General features: G+C 40.6%; 1 protein-coding gene across 4 annotated transcripts in view; it reads left to right on the forward strand.

Annotated features, from left to right (window-relative positions):
• Diaph3 (diaphanous related formin 3) overlaps positions 1-25,704 on the forward strand; it is a 486,098-nt gene that overhangs the window by 458,740 nt on the left and 1,654 nt on the right. The window lies entirely within an intron of this gene.

Genomic DNA, 25,704 nt, shown 5'->3' on the forward strand with positions numbered 1-25,704 from the left:
TATCCTGACATCTTGTCAAAATAGTAATATTCTACTTCTTGTATGTTTGAACTCATAAAATCCTTCCAATAAACTTTGCTGATCATTAAGCTAAGGAGTAGATCTAAAGTAAGTGTGTGTGTGTGTGTGTGTGTGTGTGTGTGTGTGTGTGTGTAAAATGTATGTATATTTAGGACAAATACTTATATCAAAGTTTTATCAGCTCTAATTCCTTTGAAGTCTGATCTGAATTACTTCTCTCTGGTTTAAGCATGTTGGCTGATTTTCAGACTTGGATGAGTTTCATTGCAAATTGCTGTCGAAGTGACTGGAGCACCCAGGAGCTGTCAGGATGGCTCAGTGATTTAACACTGGTGTCCTGCAGCTTTGACTGTAATCAGCAGATGCTGCAGTATTACCATAAATGTTTTCCTAACTGCTTCTGTCAAAAAGAGAAAATTCTTCCTGCCCTGAGTCTGCCGCTTCTGATTAAATTCAGTTTGCCTTCTTTTGCATAATTAATGTCCCATGATGATCTCTAACCTTTTGTTTTTAATATTGTCTCTTGGTCTAGACTCACTCTATACAGGGAGGCTCAACCAAGAGAGGACAAAGAGAAATGGCTGGTGCTTTTCCACAGACACCCAGCAGCCCCTTGCCCCAAAGCTGATACCGTTGTATGTACTATCAACTCTTACTGATCGTGAAAGTTTGGACTGTGCTGGGTTTTCACTGCTCTGTTGGTGCCTGCTCTACTTCCGAAGGCTGTTTCTGTGGCTCTTCGGCACTCAGGGTTTTGCCTGACAGTGTGTGATGATGAGATCTGCTTTAGGCTATGCTTACCCTGTCTGTGTAAAATAAACTCTCAGACATGAGCCTGGCAAAATGCTTCCTGATCATCTGCAAACCTTTCTCTGCCTCTAGCCCAAAGGAACTCGGAGATTATCTCTGTTACAACAAAGTAAATGTGTGTATAAGATGAGTAGGTTAAAACATGAAGACCCTGTTTGTCAGTGAACATATTTTTATACTTTTTCTCAGTGGGAAGAGATCCTTGACTTTATTAAATACTATTAAATCATGAAAAGCCTAAAGTGCTTCCCTACTTGTTCTTTAGAGCCTAGAATTCTCTTGCCTGATGCCACCTGTGGGCTTTATTTCTCAAATGGAGTGTGGATGCAAATAGATACCATTCGTGTGGTTATTCTTGCACTGTAAGATTTTTTAAAAAGAGCTATATGACATCTCTCAGATCCTAAATAAAGCCTGCAGTTTAGAACTAACTGCCCTGCAAACATAACTGTGAGAAATTAGTTGTTACTTTTTCATGTGTTTCAAAAGGAAGGTCTAATGTTGAGCTTCATATGGGGGGGGGCATCTATACTGCATCTTCTATGAAAATTTTACCAGTAAATGTTTATCATGTCATTTTATTATCATTTTCTTTTTATACACAATCACAGAACTTCAGAATGGAAAAAGATTTTAAATATCACAAAGTGATTTTTTTTTTTTTCCTCCTGACAAATGGTTCGGCAACCAAGGCATAAAGCCAGAGTACTACGTCTAGTTTGCAGATTTTCAAATTTTAGCTATTGAAGTATTAACTTTGATTATGTTTGAGTTCATAGCCCAAGAACAAAGGAGACAGTTTGACACCTCTGTGTTTATCACCCTTCAGAAAGGTTCCATATAAAAGTGAGAATTAGAATCAGCAAAACTCATTTCTTGACCCTTCTCCACAATTTTATTATGAACTCTCTAAGCCAAATGCTACTTAGGTCTCCTATAGCTCCAGCTTTTTTCCCCATTCTCTCATATATTACATCCCGACTGAAGTTTCTCCTCCGTCCTCTCCTCACAGTCCCTCCTCACACCTCCACTAGTGCCCATATCTACTTCTCCCTTTCTCTTCAGAGAAGAGCAAGCCTCCCAGGGATATGAACTAAACGTAGCATATTAAGTTACAACACTAGGCAAATACCTCATATCAAGGCTGGATGAGTCAACCCCATGGGAGGAAAAGGGTCCCAAAAGCAGGCAAAGAGGCAGAGGCAGCCCCCACTCCCACTGTTCAGAATCCCACAAGAACACCAAGATGACAGCCATAACATATGTGCAGAGGGACCTAGGTCAGACCCATGCAGGCTCCCTGACTCTCGGTTCAGTCTCTCTGAGCCCCTATGGGCCCTGGTTAGTTGGTTCTGTGGGCCATGTTCTTGTGGTGTCCTTGATCCCTCAAGCTCCTACAACCCTTCCTCCCCTTCTCCCACAGGATTCCCCAGGCTCCACCTAATGTTTGGCTGTGGGTCTCTGAATCTGTTCCTAACAGTTGTTAGATGGAACCTCTCTGATGATGATTATGATAGGCTCTGATCTAGGAGTATAGCAGAATATCATGAGGAATCATTTCATTGCCTTTTTTTTTTTTTTCAGTCATGTTTAGTTCTAGCCTAGGTCCTTGGGCTATCCACCCTCTGGTTCCTGGCCCTCCAAACAGTGTCAGGGATGGGGTCCCTCTCGTGATGTGGGTCTCAAGTTGGACCAGTCACTGGTGGGCCACTCCCACAAGTTCTGTGCCACCATTGCCCCAGCACATCTTGCAGGCAGGACAGATTGTAGGTAGAAGGTTTTGTGGCTAAGTCGGTGTCCGAGTCTCAGCACTGGAAGCCTTGCCTGGTTCCAGAAGAAGGCTGGTTCAGGCTCCGTATTCCCACTCTGCTGGGAGTCCTTGATAGGTAACCTTTGTAGATTCCATGGAGTTTCCACTGCATCACTATTCTAGTTCACCCTCAAAATGCTGCCTAATTCCAGTCGTCTCTGACAGTACTCTCTCCCTCCATCCTCCCCACCTGATCCCTCCTGTTTCCATCCCCACCCACCCCACGTCCACCCACGAAATCTCTTTTGTTTCCCCTTCCTAGGGAGATCTATGTTTCCCCTTGAACCCTCCTTGTTACTTAGCCTCTCTGGGTCTGTGAACTATAGATCCTTTGCTTTACAAGTAATATCCACTTAAAAGTGTACACACACCATGTTTCTCTTTCTGGGTCTGGGTTTCCTACTCAGGGTGATTTTTTTTTTTCTAGTTCCATCCTTTTACCTGCAAATTTCATGTCATTTTTTTAACAGCTGAATAATACTCTATTGTGTAAATGTATCATATTTTCTTTATCCATTATTCAGTTGAAGGACATCTAGGTTGTTTCCAGTTTCTGGCTATTATGAATAAAGCAGCTATGAACATATGTGAGCAAGTGTCCTTGTGATAGGATGGAGTGTTCTTAGGGTATATGCCCAAGAGTGATATAGCTGGGTCTTAAGGTATATGGATTCTCAATTTTCTGAGAAACTGCCATATTGATTTCCAAAGTGGCTGTACAAGTTTACACTCCTACCAGCAATGGAGGAGTGCTCTCCTTGCTCCTCATCCTAGCCAACGTGAGCTGTCACTTGTGTTTTTTGTCTTAGCCATTCTGACAGATGTGAGATGGAATTTTAGAGTCGTTTTGGTTTGTACTTTCCAATGGCTAAGGCTGTTGAATATTTCTTTAAGTGTTTTTAGGCCATTTGAGAGCCTTCTGTTGAGAATTCTCTGTTTAGATCTGCACCACATTTTTAAATTGGATTATTTGATTTGAGTATGTCTAATTTCTTGAGTTCTTTATATATTTTAGATATTAGCCCTCTATCAGGTGTGGAGTTGGTGAAAAATTTTTTTTGTTCTGTAGGCTGCTGTTTTGTCCCACTGGTGGTGTCCTTTGCCTTACAGAAGCTTTTCAGTTTCATAAGGTCCTATTTATTAATTGCTGATCTTAGTCTCTGCACTATTGGTGTTCTGTTCAGGAAGTGCTCTCCTCTGCCAATGTGTTCAAAGCTCTTCCCCACTTTCTCTTCTATCAGGTTCAGTGTATGGTTTTATGTTGAGGTCTTTGATCCACTTGGACTTGAATTTTGTGCAGAGTGATAAGTATGGAACTCTTTATGTTCTTCTACATGCTAACTTCCAATTAGACCAGCATCACTTGGTGAAGATGCTTTCTTTTCTCCATTGTTTCTGGATTCTTTATCAAAAATTGGGTGTCCATAAGTGGTGGGTGTACATCTGGGTCTTTGTTCAATTCCTTTGATCAACCTCTCTGTTTTTATGCCAGTACCATGAGGCTTTTATTACTATACCTCTGTAGTAGAGCTTAATCAGGGGTGATGATACTTCTGGAAGTTCTTTTATTGTACAGGATTGCTTTAGCTATCCTGGATTTTTTGTTTTCCAGGTCTGTAAAGAATTGTGTTGTAATTGTTTTTAACATTTATTTTACATACAGACCCCAGTTTCCTTTTCCTCCTCTCCTCCTGTTCCCTCCTCCCTGACTCCCATCTACCCACCTCCTCATCCACTCCTCCTCCATCTCCATTCAGAAAGGGGCAGGCCTCCCATGGGCTTGAACAAAGCCTGGTACATCCTGTTGAGGTAGGACCAAGCTCCTCCCCCTGCATCAAGGCTGGGTGAGATAATCTAGCATGAGGAACAGGTTCCCAAAAGCCAGCTAAGTGCCAGGGACAGGTCATGATCTCACTGCTAGGAGCTTTACAAACAGACCAAGATACACAACTGTCATACACATGCAGAGGACCTAGGTAGGTCCCATTGAGGATCCTGTTGAATCTGTAGATTGCTTTTGGTAATATGGCCATTTTTACTATGTTAATCCTACTGATCTATGAGCATGAGAGATCTTGCCATCTTCTGATATCTTCTTCAAGTTCTTTCTTCAAAAACTTGAAGTTATTGTTGTACAAGTCTTTCACTTGTTTGGTTAGAGTTACCCCAAGATATTTAATATTATTTGTGTGAAGGGTGTTGTTTCCCTGATTTTTTTTTCTCAGCCTGTTTGTCATTTGTATATAGGAAGACTAGTGATTTTTGTTGTTGTTGTTGTTGTTCTTGTTAATCTTTATCCAGCCACTTCACTGAAGGTGTTTATCAACTGTAGGAGTTCCCTGGTAGAATTTTTGGGATCACTTGTATATTTTGGGATCACTTGTATATACTGTCAGATCATCTGCAAATAGCCATACTTTAACATCTTCCTTTACAAGTTATATCCCCTTGATCTCCTTTAGTTGTCTTATAGCTCTAGCTAGAACTATACTATAGTGGATAGATATGGATAGAGTGGACAGCCTTGTCTTGTTCCTGATTTTAGTGGAATTGCTTTGAGTTTCTCTCCACTTAATTTGATGTTGGCTATTGACTTGCTACAAGTTGCCTTTATTGTATTTAGGTATGTCCCTTGTATCCCTGATCTCTCTAAGATTTTTATCATGAAGGGGTGTTGGATTTTATCAAAGGCTTCTCAGCATCTAATGAGATGATTATGTGGTTATTTTTTTTTCTTTCAGTTTGTTTGCATGGTGGTTTACATTGATAGATTTTCATATGTTGAACCATCCCTGCATCTCTTGAATGAAGCCTACTTGATCATGGTAGATGATCTTTTTGATGTGTTCTTGGATTCAGTTTGCCAGTATTTTACTGAGTGTTATTGCATCATTGTTCATGAAGGAAATTGGTCTGTAATGCTTTCCTTGTTGAATTTTCATATGGTTCGCATATCAGGCCAATATAAAATGTGGCCTCACCTCGTAAAATGAATTTGACAAAAATTGTTCATTTTGTTTGTGTTTTGTGGAATAATTTGAGGAGTATTGGTATTAAGTCTTCTTTGAAAGTCTGGTAGAATTCTACACTAAAATCATGTGGCCTTGGGCTATTTTTGGAGTCTTTTAATTACTTCTTCTATTTCTTTAGGGGTTATAAGTTTATATAAGTTGTTTATCTGATCTTGCTTTAACTTTAGTAAGTGGTATCTATCGAGAAAATTGTCCATTTCTTTTAGACTTTCCAATTTTGTGGAATACAGGTTTTTCAAGTATGACTTAATGATTATTTATCCACATAGCCAGCAACAATGTCATCCTTCCATCACAGTTGACAGTCACACTGTATTAACTAGGTCCTTCTACAACAGTGATAACACCCTTTGACTAGAACAACTGTCTGTCACTCCGGAGACAATGACAAGTGCCATTGAGAATGAGACTATGAATTTCCATTGCTCCTCCGCTGTTTCCCACTTCTGTCACTAGAGTCATCCGCTTAACTTCCTGGGCTCAATTTTCTTGTTGGTCACCACCTCCCGGGAGGAATCACCTGGCACTACATGTGCTGCTGTGTCCACACAGCTGCTCCCAGGAGACCTGATTTAGTAAGTAGCAAAACTGGGGAAACACTTGGAAATAGCAAGGATACAAGACCAAGAGGACTGCAATTTCCTCCACCAAAAGCTTCCAGTGGATCGTTTTTGTCAGCGTCTTCATTTCTACTTTATTCCTGAATGTAATGCGTTCATTACCACTCCAAAGAGAAAGAAATAAAAGTCACAGTTGTGTCTAACTCACTCATATTTGAAGGTGGGAATGGAGGGAAGTTGTTTACAAATAACCAGTATTTTAGGAGAATGTGAAATGTGCCCATCTCTAAGAAAAGAATGTCTCCGTCCCATCCTCCAGCCCCCAAAAGGTTCTTTCTTGCCTTAATAATCCTAGACCATTGAAATCTTCAAGTTTGATATTTCTGTAATTGTGCTTTATCAGGAAGCTGTCAGATAACTTTAAATGATGATGAGCTGTAATTCATAAGCATTACAGCTGCCATTCCCACCAGATCTGTCATTCAGAGTTTGGATATCCACCCACCCTATTCCTATCAAATTAGCACATAAATACATATCACAGAATTTATCACTGTAGCTATGAGTCTAATGATAATACATGTAAGCACACACCAGTTTCCTAAAGAAATATGCATTGAAAGACTTAGAAATAAAATTCCCCCCCTTTTTTTTTTTAGTGCATTTAGAAATGTATCTTGATTGAATGTTTTTCAGAGAGTCAGTAGTTCTTTTTAACTGGGAGCTGTCTGTCCTTCAGAGTACCTCTTACTGTCTGTCTGTCTAACCATCAGAAGAGGTCCAAGGGTGTGGCTGTCAAGGTTTGCTTGAGGATTCCTAGCAATGCTTTACATTCGAATCGTGGGTGGTCTGTACATTTCAAAGCACTGTTATATGGAAACTCTTTGAATTACTTGATCAGGTTTGGTTGGTTGGTTGGTTGGTTGGTTGGTTGGTTGGTTGGTTGGTTCCTTTCAGAGAAGACAGGAGAAGAGGAGGAGTTTGCCGGGAGTAAGAGAATTCTTGAAGGATGTAGAAAGTAAATGACACAACAGAGTGAGAGGAAAGCCTCACAAGTGTCCCCTGTACTTTTGCACAGAACCAATGCCTCTAGTCTAGTCACAGGTCTACAGCTTGCGACTAAGCAGATGAGCCGGAGGACAGTTTTTGTTGTTGCTCTCTTTCATGTAGAACCAAAGACCAAACAAATCAATAAGCATACTGCTTGATAAACGAAAAGGTTGTTCCATGGCAGGAAGCTCAGTTAAAACCAAATCTGCAGAGCCAGCAGGGGGTGAGATACAGCTAACCTCGCCTCTAGTGAAAGCCCTTTAATTTCCAGGAGAAGACCCTGGGAGCCCACTGAACCATGGGATTCAGAAGGGGGTCAGTCCCAGCAGCAAGCCAACGGCCCATGGTCTCACAAAGGATAGCGAGGCTCCTGGTCTTGTTTGTTTTGTTGTTGTTGGCTTGGTTTGGTTGTTTGTTTGCTTGCTTGCTTACTTTGTTTTTCCTATGTCCCAGGGTTGCTAACAACTCTATGTAGTCTGTGGGGAATGTGATAGAAGGCACTTGTCACGCCTCACACACAGAGAGCATAGCCAGGGGCAGCATTATCACCACCAGACTGAGAGCTGCTTTCACGGAGTACGGTAGAGGAGACATTTCAATATATCTCATGTCTGGGATTTGTTAGGAAACAAGGGGAGGCTTCGGAATGAACAGAGAGCATTGAGGAAAGGAGGCTTTCTCGGTGCCGACTTGGGTGCCATTCTTCCCGGTTCCTAACTGGGAAGTGGTGGGCAGCTGAGCAAGAGTAAAGGTAAAACGCTACGTTGGAGCCTTTTTTTTTTTTTTTTTTTTTTTTTTAAACTATTTGTGTGGTACAGGCAACAGGTGAGGAAGAAGAGGACCTCAGTAAGACATGATTCTCAACCAGGTCTGGAGATGGAATTACCTATTCTTTCAGTCCTGTCCAATTCATCCAATATAAACTGGTCTAGATTCGAATACTTCATACCTGCATTTTTCCCCTCCATGTTTAAATGAGAGACATGCTAGTTTACTAGTTCTCCTTAGATTCCTCTAATTAATCCTCACCATCTACTTCTTACAGTCCCCCTCATTCACCACTTACCTCTGCAAATACCTCCACCCTGTGCATTTTCTTATGAACTCTAACACACTCAGAGTACTTAAACTTTTGGCTTTATTATTTAAGAGATGTGAATCCTGACTTTTATCAAAAGGATTAAAATAAAACATTTAATAAAGCGTTTTTATAATTGGAGACTATAATTAGAGGCATAGAGCTCTTATAATTATAGACATAGGTGCTGGCTCCTACCTGAAACCCTAGTACTCAGGAGGCAGAGGCAGAGAGGATACTCTGGAGTCCGAGGCAGGCTGGGTTGCATAGAAAGCTCCCACCTCAGGAAAGGAAAGGGCAGAATCCACGCTTACATCCTTTTCTCGCCGCTCCTCTGTGTGTTACAAGTCCTAAGCAAATCTCTCAGCAGATACACCACATAGATGTGGTTAGGTCTGAGGCTGGCTGTAGGCAAGGACCGTGCCTGTTTTGTTTTGCACGGTGCTCCTGACCCAAGGTCAGCTAGCTGTATAGGCACTGTCTGTCCTGATAAATGAGCAAAAGCATACTGTCCATGCTGTATTCTTAGCTATAACACAGAACCATGAAAACTTCTGCTTTTAATACCACAAGGGTCAGGAAGAACATGGACTCTGAATATCCTGTTTTTGTTGCTGAATGTGTGGCAGGCAGATCAAGACACAAACATGAGAGCAAAATCCAGTGGCAGATGGCATCATGGCTATCAGGAGCGACTGTTGGTGAGATTTCAGAGATACTAGATGATCAGAAAGGCTGATTGAATAAATACAGATAGAATGATTTAAGAAGTTGCACCATCTCCTAAAAGGAGTTTCATTGAGCATTGATTGCTAGTGAGAAAACACTAGACAAAAGCTCTAGCATTTAAAATAAATCAAGGCTTTTGTGATTGTCTCACTTTATTTGAAAAATTAGAAAGATTTTTAAGACTCCGAACCTTGCATCTGACACAAGTAGTACTTATTAAAATAAAATGTTATGTGCTATAATGTCACTGAGTATTTTCTCAGGCACTAGCAAATCTGAACCGTGGGTTTGCTGCTTCTGTGAAGGACTAGCTCCATAGCAGCAGGTATAGATAGAAACAGACAGTACTGGACACAGTTCCAGCGCAGACCCTGGAAATAAATCCTCCTAGTTGCCTCTTACTAGAGAGCTCAATAGAGTTTCAAAGCATTTGTCACAAAAAAAGCATAGGTAAAAATGAAGAGTCTCATAGTTCTCTCTCTTGGTTCCTAGGACTAATACAGTGATGCTGTGTGCCTTGCCTTCTGCATTTACTGTCATAAATGTTATTTAAACAGCAGCACTATGGTTTGGAGCCAGGTACTTTGTCTTCCCCGTTCCTGGGAAAGTTTCTACACACTTCAAAATATCCTTCCTCAGATGTGATTCAGCTAGGTAGGGAATCCAAATATGGCACCATGTATATGTGTACCTACCTGGCATTGAATGAGTACTTGAGTTGGTTAGCATCATTTTTATTGCCAGCCTTTTAAAAACAGTCTAAATATAGGGTGAAATGCTTGTAGTTGTTTTATTGATAAGTCATTGAAAAGGTGAATATAATTGTGTTAGTACTGTACTTTGTTAAAATCTAGGCTCTCTGTGGGTTCTGTTACAGTTCAAAATTGTGTCATTAACACACATCTGGTGTATCATGTAGTAAATCTCACTAGAAAGGTGAGCGACTTTAACTGTTATAATTAGTCTGTAATATATAGGTCCATAAATGCATAATATTTGTCTGTACCAGGAGGAAATGTTCAGGGTGTTTGAAGAGTGAAATGATTGAGTGGGGAGTTCACTAAGTTTCCATCACCAAATGGACTTGGTAAAACTGCAGACGTTGCTTCTGTGCTCAACTCTTGCAGACATCTTATGAGATTCTTTCCATTCATTGCAAAGACCCACTCATCACAATAGTTTTTTCCTCCTCCAAATAAAATGAAAGCCAATATAGGAGGTAGTACCATGGGGAAAAAAAGCTTTTAAACACAAAATAATCAGCAAGCATGCTGCTGTGCGTGATGGTTGTAAAGGAATGTTTGTCTCATGCTTTTAAAATCATCAAAAGTTACTCAGGATCCAAGAATGCCCACTAAAATCCATTAGTGACAGGTGTAACCGGCTGACCTCTAGTGGCTGTAACTGTAGCTACATCTTAGTTTACTGGGTGTTTCTAAGAAGAGAGAGAATAGGGAAGGCCATCTGAGTTTCTAAAGCATGAGTTCTACAAGTAAGATTAGCTTCCCTGAAACTCCACTAGTCGAATGTTAGAGGGCGGTTTCAGAGGGTGGTGGGAGCCAACTTTGTTCCACTGTGGGGCCAGGTGCCAGAAATGGAGAAGTGCTCTATGTTGGTGTCCCATAACCAAGCAGTCTCTACACATCCTCAGAAGACCATTCTCCTAGCCAGCTTCTAGTAGCAATGCTAAGCAGTATTGCATAGACTTGCATGAAATGTTTTTAAATTATTTAGAGTGTACTTAGTAGATGTCAATGTGTATGTGTTTCATAATGTGTAAATGCATGGGGGCTTCTTAAATATTTCCAAGTTTGTTTCATTAATACTCATGATATACATTGACATGTTTCTGAGACAAACTTTAAAAATTCTGTCTATGGCAGGAAACAGATTGAAATTGACCAATAATTGAGAGAGCTGAACCTTCTGGTTATTCAAAACTTATGAAATAATAGACATGCTTTTATTACAGTTTCCTACTCCAAAAGACTGAGAGAGATTTAACTGCAGCAAACAATTGAAAAGAAAGCTCTGTGAAGTTCTTTTTTTTTTTTTGCATTATCTTTAAAGTACATCACACTGTAATATTTTGTGTATTTTTCTTCTTTGTATAATTGTCTCCCTGACCCCTTAGCAGGACCTTGTATGATGTCTTAAGCAAAAACATTTAACAGGTATGAAGTTAGAGGTACTATAGTAGAAAATACAATCACTAAATCCAGAGAAATGTTCAACAGCTTTAATTAATCTGATATGGAGAGAGAACATAGCGGAGGGGTAAATCTAAACCCATTTCTAGAACTGCCGTGTATAGATCAGTGATTCTTAGTGCTGGCTGCAGTGTATTTGAAAGTATTTCAAGTGTATTTATTAGATGTCAATGTGAATGTCTTTCATAATGTGTAAGTGTGGGGGCTTATTTGACAGAGAACTTAGTTCTGTCAGTAGTTAAATGAACTGTGAATTCCTAGGAATGTATGACTATTGGGGCTCTCCAGTACATTCTTCTTCATTTCAAATACCATGTGGATTATCCAGTTCTGTAGACTTCAAGGTCTCCTCTGTACTGGCATGTGTAGCTCTTCTGAGAGACTGACTCGTGGGAGGGACAAGGGACAGTTGCCCGTCCTTCCTCCTTGTCTGTCCCCTGCTGTCCGCACCTTCAGCGTTACCAAGAGTACTGTACTCTGATTTTTTTTTCTCCTGCCTGCTGTACGGTACATCTCTAGTGCTTTGTGTTTTGTGTTACCATAGAGACAGGAGGTGTTCCAAAGCCCCAGGAAGAGAGTGGAAGCAAGTCTTTGAGTTAACAGTCTCTGCTGGCAAGGAAAGCCCGAGGCAGGAATCTATAGCAGTAAACGGAAGGAGGGAATTGTGTGGTCCGATCTGTTTGTGTGTCCATGGAGTCTTAGAAAGCACAGACGCAGCCAAGGAAGCGTTAAAAATGAGCTGTTTACAGAAAGCAATTTTTCAGCAATCCCAGTGCAGCCTGGGGTTTCATAGAAACCGAACTGGGTATTTTATTTGCAAGAAAATAACTGGAGTGACATTGACCTATTCCTTTTGCTGTTTCCCTCATTAAAAAGAAGCAGCTTATAAGAAAGGTCCTCTTTACCTCAGTCATTGTGCTGATCAAAAATCTCACCTTTAAAATGAAGGCTGGTACCTTTTTAACTGAGCCAAAATAATCAGAAGTCAGATTGTAGTTTAAGCACCAGGGCCATTGCAGCCAAGACCCAGAGCCATGGCTCTGTATACCCGAAGGAAGCTGTGTTCTCCCTCCATATTTCAGATGCCTTAAAGCTGTTGAACATTTCTCTGGATTTAATGATGATACTTTCTACCATATTACCTTTTATTTCATACCTGTTAATGTTTTTCTTAAGGTGTCACACAAGGCCCTGTTAAGGGGAGGCAATGATGCAAACTTTAACAGGAGGAAAAAAAATTAAGCGAGATATTAGAACAACAGCTATCATCAGAATTACCATTCAGATCAGTCTCACCTTTAGAGTCGGATACAATCTGTGCTCAAGGTGTTTGCTAGATTTTTCCCCCTTTTTTTGGTTACAGATAGGGCAGTCTATGTGGGGTGTGAACGCAGAGAAATTCAGAATGTATCAGCACTTTTTCCAGCCTTACCTTGCAGAATTGTCCCTCAGGGAGAAGGACTGTGCCTGTAAGTCTGTAACAGTGGAGGCTGAGGAACGTTGAGGGACTTAACTGTTTTCATACTGGGACTAGGAGGTGGGAGAGGACTAGCCTGAGCTGCTCCCTTTTAGTCGATATCTACAAGTCAAGTCAGATTTTGTATTCCATCCCTTTCTTTTATTGAGGTATATGAGTCTGAACTCTTAGAAACAGTACCAGATTTTATAATCAAACTTGGTAACATTGATCCAGAAAAAGATAACACTACTAAGCCATTGGGGGGGGGACAATCAAAACAGGCCAGTCTGTCAGCTTTTACCAACGGCAACTAACCCTTACCCTGGCATAGGTCCTGCTCTGACAAATAGAATGTCAAGCAAGAAAAACCAACTTCATTTGCAAAGGAGGAGAATTGTGTTTAGTAAATCAGATACTTCTGGCTTCTGTGGTATGCACAACTATGAAGTAAAACAAAAACCCTAAATGGCAACCTGGTCTCCTTGTGCTTAGGAGGCTAGATAAACATGTCACATCATGGGCTGTGGCAGAAGCAGACCTGTCAGTATTAGAATTCAAGTTTTGTGAGCATGGTTTGAATTTCTGGCTTTTGTCTATCTTCCCAGTCACAAAATCCAAGTTTCCAAGCATGTGTAACTGTTCATCTGTACACAAGACAAGATCACAGTGAAGTGCTACACACAGGAGCGTTGCTTTCCTTCACCCCGTGCTTTTCCTTTTGTAGTGGATGTTATAGATAATAACAGTAAAAATGACTTCAGAGACATTGCAATGCACTGGCATCATCTTAAGGAATGAAAACGAAGCGCTTCTTCTGGATTAATTTGACCAAGAGCAAACCACATTTTAATTTGAATGCTCCGCTTCCCACACAGTGTCTCCATCAGCCTGCAGGTAGAGGTTACTGACCTATCTGTGACCTATCTGGTGTATGTGACTGTCTGATGTTTGACTGTCTGTCCCTACATAGAGATTTGCTTTGTTTATTGAACAACACAAAAAGCATTATATGGGAACGGAATGAAAGATACATTGCAAAAATTTTTAACAGTTTTTTCAAGGAAAGAAGTTATTTTCCTGATCCCAACTGACTTAGAATAGTGAACAAAAACTGCAAACACCATCAACTTACATCTGTGGTGATATATTGTGTCCCCCAATATATTGTGTACCCTAATAAAATTTATCTGGGGTCAGAGAACAGAACAGCCACAAGATTAGACATAGAGGCACACAGTGGTGGCACACACACACACCTTTATTCCTATCACTCGAGAGGCAGAGATCCATCTGGATCTCTGTGAGTTCAAGGCCACACTGGGAACAGAGCCAGGCATGGTGACACACACCTTTAATCCCAGCACTTGAGATGGCATGTCTTGCTTGGGAAAGACACATACCTTTAACCCCAGGAAGTGTTGAGAGGGAGCAGATAAGGTGTGAGGACCAAGAATTAGAGGCTTTTAAGCTTTTAGACTTTTAGCAACAGTTCAACTGAGACCCATTCAGGTGAGGACTCCGAAGCTTTCAGTCTGAAGATTCCTGGAAACAGGATCAGATGAGCAGTTATCAAGGTGAGGTTGCCTATGGCTTGTTCTGCTTCTCTGATTTTTCAGAATTCACCCCAATATCTGGCTCCGGATTTTTTATGAATAAGACCTTTTAAGGTTCGTCTTACATACATCCACATGTTTTTTGCAACATTTGTGGTGGATATTTATTGTATAAGACTTTTTTTTGCAACATGTTGGATATCTACAGCAAATGATTACCACAGCATACTTAGATTACTCATGGTTAGTGGCATGGGAGAGAATATAATTTAAGATTAAAGCTGCGCTTTACCTTGGGTTGTAAAAACGAATTGCATGGGAAATTCAAAGAACAGTAAGGCTGGTTGTAGCAGGAATCTTAAAAGTTCTTATTAATAAAATCAAACCTGAGGCGAGTTATTGGGGTCCATGCTGGTAGATCAGAGAGACAGAACAAGCCACAGCTATCTCACCTCGCCGGATCCTCAGCTGGTCTTGTCTCCTCAGACTGGAGGCCTCTGAGTACTCATCCCAATGAATCTCAGCTGAACTGTGTTGCTCCAAAGCCTGAAAGCTTAACCAGCCAAAATCTTCTAGTTTCTGGTCCTCACGCCTTATATATCTTTTTGCTTTCTACCACCACTCCCTGGGATTAAAGGCTGGCTTTCTGGGATTAAAGGCATGTCACCATGCTTGGCTATTTCCAATGTGGCCTTGAACTCACAGAGATCCAGAGGGATTTCTATCTCTGGAATGCTAGGATTAAAGGCGTGTGCTATCACTGCCTAACTAGTGGCTTGTCTGTTCTCTGACCCCAGGTAAGTTTATTAAGGTACACAATATTTTGGGGAACACAATACCACCACAGCTGGTTGTTACACTGTTCTCTTCTAGGCAGGCTCAACTTTAAAGGCTGAGTATGCAGTGAAGTCTTACATAATCACAAGGTGTATCATTAACTTGGCTGTATGGTCCAGCAAAAGTTTAGTCTCTTTGAATACAAGATATTTTCATAAAATTGCACCCTACAATAATATTGATGTCCACAAAAACTGTGTATTGGAGAAATTTTTCCTCTCAATATTAAGAATATATTGATATCTGCAATTTATTTTTATATGAAGTTTGTATAACACATTTCTGTTTGATAATGTACTATGATCAGTATAAAATCTGTGAACATATAACAAAGCTAAATTTACTAGTCAATGCAGAAGTGAGCTAAAAATCTTGCTTTAGGTGACTTTTTCTTTAACCACCCAAACTAGCAGTTCTATACAAGGACATATTAGTTATAGAACTATTTTTACTAAGCTTGGATAAATGAACAATATTGGTTTCTTTTGGTATATGGCTTGAACTTTATAGTTTAAAATTTGCTTTTGTTATTGTTACTAATTTTACAATAGTAATGATTATTAGCTTTTTCCCACCCAAATACTAAGCAGGCACAGTCCTGTTTATCCTCCAAGATCAGATGCTTTCAGGTGGTATGGCTATAAGCCAGTGATTCTCAACCCATGGGTCACAACCCTTTGGATTAGAATGACGCTTTCACAGGGGTCACCTAAGACCATCAGAAACAGCATAAAAACAATTCTTAACACTAGCAAAGTTGTAGTTATGAAGTAGCAATGAAAACACATTTGTGGTTGGGGGTCACCCCAACATGAAGGTCTGTGTTAAAGGGTTGCAGCATTAGGAGGGTTGAGAACCACTGCTCTAGACAATGATTAGCTTTCTTATAGTAAAACTCCAACTATTATTTTTCCAAAGTATTTTCTCTGGAGTAGATTAATATCAACTATTAAGTGAGGTAAGGTAATAAAATTATGCCCTGCTAATTTCCATAACTCAATAAATAATGTACAAAGCACCTGTGCTGAGATGGGCTAAGGGAGTGTGAATTTAAGCAGTGAATTGGACAGATGAGGTACCCACCTTTGTGGAGTTCATATTCAGACAAGTTATCTCACGGTAAAATATTAAATAGTTTTCTTACTACTTGAACATACTGCTATGTTAGGATATAGCTAATATAATATGTATAGTGATTGGCTGAAAAGAGCAAAGTAGCTTGTTCATGTATACTCATACATAAAATTATTTTATATGAACACAAATGTATCTTGGGATTCAATGCTCAATTAAAATCCCATTTTTTGCCGGGCGGTGGTGGCACATGCCTTTAATCCCAGCACTTGGGAGGCAGAGGCAGGCGGATCTCTGTAAGTTTGAGGCCAGCCTGGACTACCAAGTGAGTCCCAGGAAAGGCGCAAAGCTACACAGAGAAACCCTGTCTCGAAAAAAAAAAAAAAATCCCATTTTCTAAGTGTGTCCTCCTTCATAAAATACTGACAATGAATCTCAGTTTACTGAGCCTACAGGTTGAAATCAGGTTTCTGTGAACATGGATTGTTTTATGGTATAAAACCTCCTGGTTGATTTTTTTTTTTTTTTTCAGAATTTTGAACTGTTAGGTAGACACATTTCTACATGTTCATAGCAGAAATAGCAGGGTCATAAATATATCAAAGAATTAGAAACTAGCATAGAGAACTAAACTCCATGGAGTTCACAATGAATTCTCGTATTCATAATTCCAACTTATGGTCACCATAAGGTGCAGATGAAGAAACTATAGCTGTTTGGCTTAAATAAGAGATATTTGTTTAGGGAGGATTTTTTTTTCTTTGGTTTGTTTGTTTGTTTGTTTTCACATACTTGGCAGACTGGTGGGTGGAAAAGGAATTGCCTTTATTTAGTAGAACTCTAATTGTTTTGATGGGGAGGGAGTCAGTAGAGCCAGTGACAAAAATTTCATGGGAACCAATGATGAATAAAGAAATATGTGATCTTTTTAGAGCTGCCCAAAGGGGAATATATTGCCTTATGATTATGAGATTTTCCAGATCTGACTCGAGGTCTTCAATCTTAAGCAAACTATTTTCAATGCTGAGCAAATGGAATTTAAACATTGGATAGATGGTTCTGCCAAGTAACTGAGGTCTTTCCAATCCAAAGATTATACAATTCTGCATTACATGATTCTATAAATCAAAATGAAATGGAATAGAAATACCCAAGTTACCCATTCAGAAAAAACATCTGTGCGTCTGAAATATCTGATGTGGAATTAAAAAGTATGTAAAATATAAACAAAGGGAACTGCTTAAAAGTATATTCTCAGATACTACTTATAAATGACTTCAGAAAAATAGCTTCCTAAGTATCTATTTAACTGGTCATTTTCCATTGTAGCACCCAAGTGTTTCCCACAGAAACTCAGCCTCCCTGACACCTTTCAGCTTAGTAAGTGTTCTTCCATTTCTAAGTATGTATTTGCTGTGACCCCCAAAAACATAGGGCCCTAAGATTTAGATGGAATTCTCCAGAAGCAAACGGCAAAGACTGGATGGGCTTGGCAGCACACGAGCTTCGCTAAACCTCAGTTTCTTTTTCCATAGCATGGAGGTGTTGATGTGTATCATTTAGTGCTAAAACACACACACACCACACACACACACACACACACACACACACACACACACACACACACAGAAAATCTAAAGGATTTTTCAAATGCATATTTTGTTGTTAATAATTATAGTGTCCAACGTCATCCTGCTATTTCTCAGAACTTTTCCTCAAAAAACCCAATGGCAACTGATCAAATTGTTACCATCCACTCCCTGACAGGCAGTTTTAGAAATACATAGTGCCTACCAAGCCACATGTCGCTGATCACAAACATGGTGGCCCTGGATAGCTGTAAACAGTAGGACTAGTAAACAAAATGATAGTTGGGCTCCCTAAACTAAAAGCAAGAGGGGGATGCTTTGCGTGTGAGAGTTTGGATTGAGTATGTCTACTCAACCTTGAAATTGTGTGAGAGTGCTTGTGTTGAAATGTATAGAGGTGCCACAGTGGACAGCACTGAAGCTCTCTTGTCAGGGATGGAAATCCAAACCCATAGTCTTCTGAAAAGAAATGATTGAGCTGGAGCCTTGGATGACAGAAAACAGGTGGGGCAGAGAAGCAGCCCAAGGACCTAATTGTGAGAAACGAGCACAGAAATTTGGTTACATAAGAGTTCACTGGAGAAGGTGGAAGAAACAGCCAAAGCAGACCTGAAAACAAATAAAACAGAAGGCCACACACAGTGGTGCACACCTGTTATCCCAGCATGCAGGAGTCAGAACAAGAGGATGTCTCAGTCAGGGCATAAAGGGGCGTTACAACAGTAGACTGTTTCAACCAGGAGTGTGATGGTTTGAGTTCTTCTCTAGCCCTGCCTGAGGGCGGTTTCTTTTTCCTCATCTTCAAGTGTAAACTGGGGTCAACACATAAATATATCACCTCTGTCACCGGGAAGGGGAGGGGGGTTGTATAAAACTCAAATATACGGGGTCCATGAGATGGCACAGCAGATAAACTGCTGCTCAAGCCCACGGCCCTGAGTTTGAACCCTAGAACCCACAAAAAAGTGAAAGGAGAGAATCAAATCCCAAAGCTGTCCTCTGACCTCTACGTGGACTCTATTACCACATGCTTACTCTTCAGGGTAAATTATTTCCATACTTCCTCAACCACCTAACACACACACACACACACACACACACACAAGAATGGTGAATTATATATACATCTCCATTACAAGTAATTAGAGAGGATTTAAAATACATGGAAGGGTTTGTATAGGTTATAGGAAACACTATAGCATTTTACATAAGAGACTTGAGCATTTACAGATTTGGGCATCCAAGACAAACCAGATTTCCCATGAATGGGGGGTGGCAAATATATTGTCAAACAAGAAAACTCAACTGAAGTTAGGTGCCCTTAGTTTAAATTAAGGCTTCATTATTTACATGTAACCAGTTCAATCATTGACCACAAAACTGAATTGAAATGACCCTTGCCATCCTTAGAGAATAGGCTGGTATCACTCACCTCAAGCCTCATCCTCCTAGTCACATGGGTTGGCCTGACTAACCCCATCCTGCATCGTTCATGACTCCAAACTGTCTAGGGCCTCACTGTGAATTGCCTAATTAGCATAACTCACCAACTGTTTTGTCAACCCTGTAGGTCTGGAGTCTTACCATAGGTAACGATCCCAGAGGCTGAAAGGCCACCTCCCCGGAACTGGAACAAAAACCAGGGAAAGCTGTCATTACACCTGTTTCATAATGTCACATGTGTAAAGGGAAAATGAGGCAAGAGACAGTTCAGTTGAGTGTCAGAACCCTGAGGCCTTGGGTACTCTTAGGGAATAGTTTCAGTAAGGTAGGATGAAAACCAAAATAGATTACTAAGATCTGAGCAGTAGGAAAGCAGATGTGGAAAGGGATCCCAACCCATGGCCTCTCAGCAAGGGCAGGATGGGGCCTTGCAGTTGCCACTGTCCTTAAGGGAAAGGGGCTGGACTTCCTTTACTGACCCCGGACCCTTAGAAGATTCCTTCCATCATCCGCTCACTTCCTGCCTGCCCATCACTGAGACTGGCAAGGCAACTGTGCTACCTTTGCACTTTTGTTTACCAGATGGTGAGAGGAGCAAGGCTGACTGTGTATATGAGCATTCACTAACTCCATACTAGCTTAGGATCCAGAGATATCTTTACTGTTTGAATGGGGAGTGCACTCGGCTAAGCTGTTTATGCTTTTACACAATTGGTTTCTAATGACTTGCTTGGTACTTCCGAAGATTTTAGCGATATAAAATGACTTTTTACACATCTATCATTGTGTGTGTGTTTTCTATATATATTTTATATACTTATAAATGTGTGTGTATGTGTGTGTGCGAGAGAGACAGAGAGAGAGAGAGAGAGAGAGAGAGAGAGAGAGAGAGAGAGAGAGAGAGAGAGAGAGAGAGAGCCAAAGAACAAAATGAAACTAAGGGGAGACAACTGTTCATAGTGTCAGTATATCAACAGTAAAACCCCCAGGAGGTACGGACTACTGGCGGCCAGCACTTACTTTAGTTATTGCATAGATTAAAAACATATATTTGTCACATACTTTACAGTTGTGCATACCCAGTGGTGCCTTAAAAATGATATTTATGGATTACACACTCCTTGTCCCCTAATAAAGCTGCCTTTGAGGCGAAACAACACAGCTACTTAGTAGGTCAAAGTAATAGTCAGGAGCACAGGTAAAGAACTGTAAAAAGACACCAAATTTCCAGAAGGTTGGAAGTCACTGAAGTCACGTTGGCACCCCAGCGTTCTGCATCCCTTCTCTAGTCAAAACTGCCACAGACTTGCTATCGGCCGCAAAAGGTAGAAGCTCAATTTCATTTCTCATCGGAGAGCTGGCAATCATAAGAAGCCAGTGCCCATTAGAACCACGGTGTGATGGAGGATGGATACTGCTTTAGAGGGAGGAGCCTCTCTGAACCATAACTGCAATGGGAAGGGTTCCCCCTAGGGTCTTCCACCAGTATGTTGGCTGAAATACTTCCTCATTTAGGTGTGTGTGTGTGTGTGTGTGTGTGTGTGTGTGTGTGTGTGTGTGTGTGTGTGTTGCCAGCATCTTTCCTAGATTCCTATGTGGTGATATTGTGTCCTCCAATATATTGTGTACCCAAATAAACTTATCTGGGGTCAGAGAACAGAACAGCCACTAGACAGACATAGAGGCCAGAAAATGGTGGCACACACACCTTTAATCCTATCACTTGTTAGTGCAGGATGTTGGAGGTTTTCGAATATTGTTATCATTTAAATCTGTATTCTGCAAACACCATATGGAACCCAACATTGGGTATTATGTACAGCCTTGATTCTTACGTTCATATCCAGTGGGCTCTCTGCATTAAGGTTGATTCAGCTTTCCAACAGCCCAACTTTGAATTCACAGAGAAAAGTAAAGCTATGGTGGGCTCCCAGATTCATTTATAGTAAGAATCGTATGGAGAGTTAAATTGAAATTAGTGAGTCTTCCTATTTTAAAGCAAAATATGATGCATTCTTACCCTGCTTATTTCCAGGGTTACACAAATATGTGATATGTGGATTGGATCCCTTAGGAGTTTGGTACTAAGAATAGTAGCTGGCTCTTTGCCTATCTGTGCTGCCATTACCAGTGGCCCTGAGTATTGGCAGGGGTCCTGGACATTTCATACACAGACATCAATTTTTCTTAAAGAAAAAAAAAAAGGAAAGCCCAGGATTTGATTCATAAAATTGTACAAAAGTACTCCCTTTAGAAAATGAAGCAGTAATCTTCTTTTGCCTTAGTACATTCAGTATCCAGTATAAAATGTGTGTTGGCAAAGATTTCTATGGAGGATAAATAGAATGCTTCTATTTTTATTGCAGCCCCAGCCTCACCTTTAATTGAGTCCGTATGTCCAAGTATGCCATATTGTATTTATGGCCATCTAACTGCACATGTGAAGGACGGAGGCCTCCCGCATCAAGATATGCTTTACTTCTGCCTCTGCAAATCTATGTGTTCTAAGTTATAGTACTGCCTCCCCTGTGTTGTTTGAAAGTCAACTCTTTAAAATGTAATACAAATGGAAAGTAAGGACCAGTATGGGGGCTGTTAGGGTGCAGAGAGGGGAATCTGAGTTTTGAGAGTGAAAAGTTATCGAGGAACGGCTAACAGGGCTACAATCTCTTCCTCTTGAGGTGCTTTGTGCACTTTTGTATTTTCCAGTGGTCTGTAAACAGGCATCTTCCTTTTCCATACCATCTTACCCATTGCTTCCCATGAAAGTGTTTATTTCTGAAACCACAGAAGTGTCAAGTACCATGCTATTCTCTTATCTTATCCCAAATGGCAAACCCATGGCCATTTTGAGTTTCTCAAAAGGATCTAAATGTTCTTGTGTACATTGGCCCAGTTGTTATTGACCTAAGCCTCCAGAGAAGTTCAAACACCAAAGCACTAGAAGAAACACCCCAGGGCTATGCTGGACACTTAGACTGCAGTCTGGTAGGCAGAGATCCTAAAAAACTGTTGTCCTCCTTTTTTCTCAACACACAGTCCACTGGTGACTCTCACAGGAACTGTTTGAGAAGAGCAAAATGTCAAAAGCATGCGTGTGAGCTCAAGAGGAAAGTGGATGGGAAGAACGGAGACAAGAACCTGGTTCCTTCAAAGGATTTTTTTTTTCTAAAAGGAACCAAGCACTGTGAGTGTAGCTGGGGCAGAAGTGAAAACAAATGGAAATCTCTTTCTCCAGTTTGGAGTTATCACAACAAACTTGCATGCTGAGGAGAATTGCCTTAGTTAGTGTTTCTGTTGCTGCAGTGAAACACCATGGACCAAATACCAAGTTGGGGAGGAAAGGGTTTATTTGGCTCACATTTGCACACTGTAGTCTGTCACTGAAGGAAGACAAGGCAGGAACTCAAAACTGGGCAGGAACCTGAAAGCAGGAGCTGATGCAGAGGCCATGGAGGTGGGCTGCTTACTGGCTTGCTCAGTCTGTTCTCTTTTAGAACCCAGGATCACCAGCCCAGGGATGGCACCATACACAATGGGCTGGGGCATCATTAATTAAAAAAAAAAAATGTTCTACAGCTGGATCTTATGGAAGCATATGATCCTTTCCCCCCCTCTAATGACTCACTTGTGTCAAGTTGACATAAATCTAGCCAGAACAGGAATGATCCCAGGGAGGACTAAACCTTGACAGTTCAGTAGGGCCAGTGTGGCTGCCAAAGGGATGGCTGTCAATACCACAGCAGGAGTGAGGCCTTCCAGGCTGTTCTCAGCAGGGCAGGATGTTGATGCATCCTAACAGGAAGGAAGGCATAGGTAGATACTCGATGTTAAGGGAGCTTACAGTGGAAGTTTTGTTATGTTTTCTTTGTATGAAGGGGCCAAATGAGAGTGGACAGACATGCTGGAGGTTTGAAAAGAGAAGAAAGGGTGTGAAATGTTTGTCTAGGAAAACGGAAGAATGAATGAATTCAGATACTGCAATGGATTGAGGTCATGTTTAAAATTCACAGTCATTAATTTAATTGAGAACAGTACAGAAAGGGATGACGTCGTGACCTTGACCATACTCTAAGAAGGCCGTTTCTGTCTGTATCTCTCTGCTTTACAAAGCTATTGTGAGGATTCAGGGCACCATTATTAGGATACTCAGCTTTGAATTACTTAGCACTTTTCTCTGGCAAAAAGGTGTTCTGCTTTGTCTAAGACAGCTCCAGTGTCTCCTAATACAGTGTCTGGCTTCTGCCACTGACTTACTTAATATCTAATCTAAGCACATGACCAAACTTCTTTTTGCTTTTCCTCCTCAGTCTGTAACACGGTGGTGATATTTAAGGTGCAACAAATTTTTTTGTAAATTAATGTACTGCTTAATAAATCCAGGATGTTTGTAAGATAGTATTTCAGCCCTCTCTGCTAAGCCCTGGAAAGTCAGGTCAGAGCCTCCACTTAAACCCTAAATCCTGGTGACAGAGGAACTGCTCCTCCTGTAGGTTTTGAAAAAAGGGGGACCGATAAGCATGCTAGCTAGTTTTATGTTAACTTGACACAGGCTAGAGTCATCTGAAAAGAGGGAACCTCAATTGAGAAAATGTCTCCATAAGATCTAGCTGGAGGGCATCTTCTTGATTAATGATGGATAGAGGAGGGCCTAGCCCCATAGTGGATAATGCCGTCCTTCTGCTGGTGGTCCTGAGTTCTATAAGAAAGCAGGCTGAGCAAGCCATGAGGAGCAAGCCAGTAAGCAGTGCCACACCACAGCATTGGTGTCAGCTCCTGCCTCCAGTTTCCTGTCCACTGTGAGTTCCTGTCCTAGCTTCCTTCAGTGCTGAACAGTGATGTGTAAGTGTAAGCCAAATAAAGCCTTTCCTCCCAATAAAGCCTTTCCTCCAAATAAAGCCTTTCCTCCCCAAGTTGCTTTGGTCATGGTGTTTCATCACAGCAAGAGTAACTCTTACTTGAAAGTAAGTATCACCATATAGTAGCCACCCAGATTGTGTCCTTTTATCCCCACATCTACTTTTTGAGATTTATTATTAGAATTTGAGACTCAAGGTTATTGAACTATCCATCTAATGATCAGATTTCATACCATGTCTACCTAAAATCCCACGTTATTTTTTATTTTTACTTTTCCACATACAGAAATGGCCTTGATTGAATATAGCTATAGAAGCTGTGGAACTTTATGTATTATTTTCTTATATTCCAGACCCATATTCTTGCCAGTGTAATCTCGGTAATCTAAGATTTTAACTAGCATTGCCCAATAACAACTTAACCTTGTTTGTTGGAAGTCTCATGATGGAGTAGTATACAAGAAGACATCAAATGACCAGGGATGATAGAAAGATTTGGGAATGGGCTGTACACTGACTGAAAATCAGCACTTAGCTACAAATGTACTTCCACATACCTTTTGGGGGAAGATGGTGGAGACAAGATAAAATTAATTTATGTGGCCATGGGAACTGCAGAACCACCAGGCCTGTGTGTTCTTTGCTGCAGGCACAGAGTGTGCACTATGAGCTGCGGCACATAAACTCCTCTCAGGGAAAAAAAAAAATCACTGCTCTGCTAGATTTTGATTTTTGAGTAACAATTGCCTACCTGATAGAGAAAGTGATAAGAAAAGTGTATTTATTTTCTTCCAACAGCTAAAAGCTGATCATACTTCTAAAATTTGTAGAGATTGTCCAAGAAACTGTGTAAAATCCTCATCCATCACTGGAAGCCCCTGGTCAGGAAATGACAGTGCAGTAAATATCTTCAGCAGCCACCTTTTTAATGTACAAGCTGTTTTCGGTTGGAATTTTCAGCGCTCACATAAAACACACTGTCATGAGTGACTGCTTGTGCTCCAAAGTCATTACTATTGGGATAATGGAACATCTCTCAGCGAATAACCAAAAAACTTTAAATGTCATGTCAAGTTTGTTGGGGCCATTTTCAAACCCTTTTCAAGGTTACATGAATATTGAGGCTATCTGCTTTTTAAAAGTATGAGAGAGTCACTCATAAGGTTGTACAGTGTGAGAGTCAGTTAATTAGATGAAATTTTAGGTCTCTTTGAGAAAATTAATCAGCCAGCACCATTTAATCACTTCCTATTATGGAATCAAGATCGTAACCACTTGCCAGTATGTATGTGTGTATGGGTGCATGTATATATAAGTAGATGTAGATATACCACTCAATTTTGTTATGACAAAATTATGTAATTGTGATTTGCTAGAAAATACAATCTGCCTGACAACTTTATTATTTCTTTTAAGGGGTGTTTTTTAACTTTTCAACTTATTAGGATAATCTTCCTTACTTTTGTTCAAAAGGAAAATCTTAGTCTAATTCTTCCTCTTCCGTTGGGTCATAATCTGTGCAGACTGTTTACTTACCCGGTGTGTTTATTGAACACTTAGTTTACCCAGGGCTATTATAGATACTGAAAC

Source organism: Peromyscus leucopus, chromosome 9 (assembly GCF_004664715.2).
Source record: "Peromyscus leucopus breed LL Stock chromosome 9, UCI_PerLeu_2.1, whole genome shotgun sequence".
NCBI lineage: Eukaryota > Metazoa > Chordata > Mammalia > Rodentia > Cricetidae > Peromyscus > Peromyscus leucopus.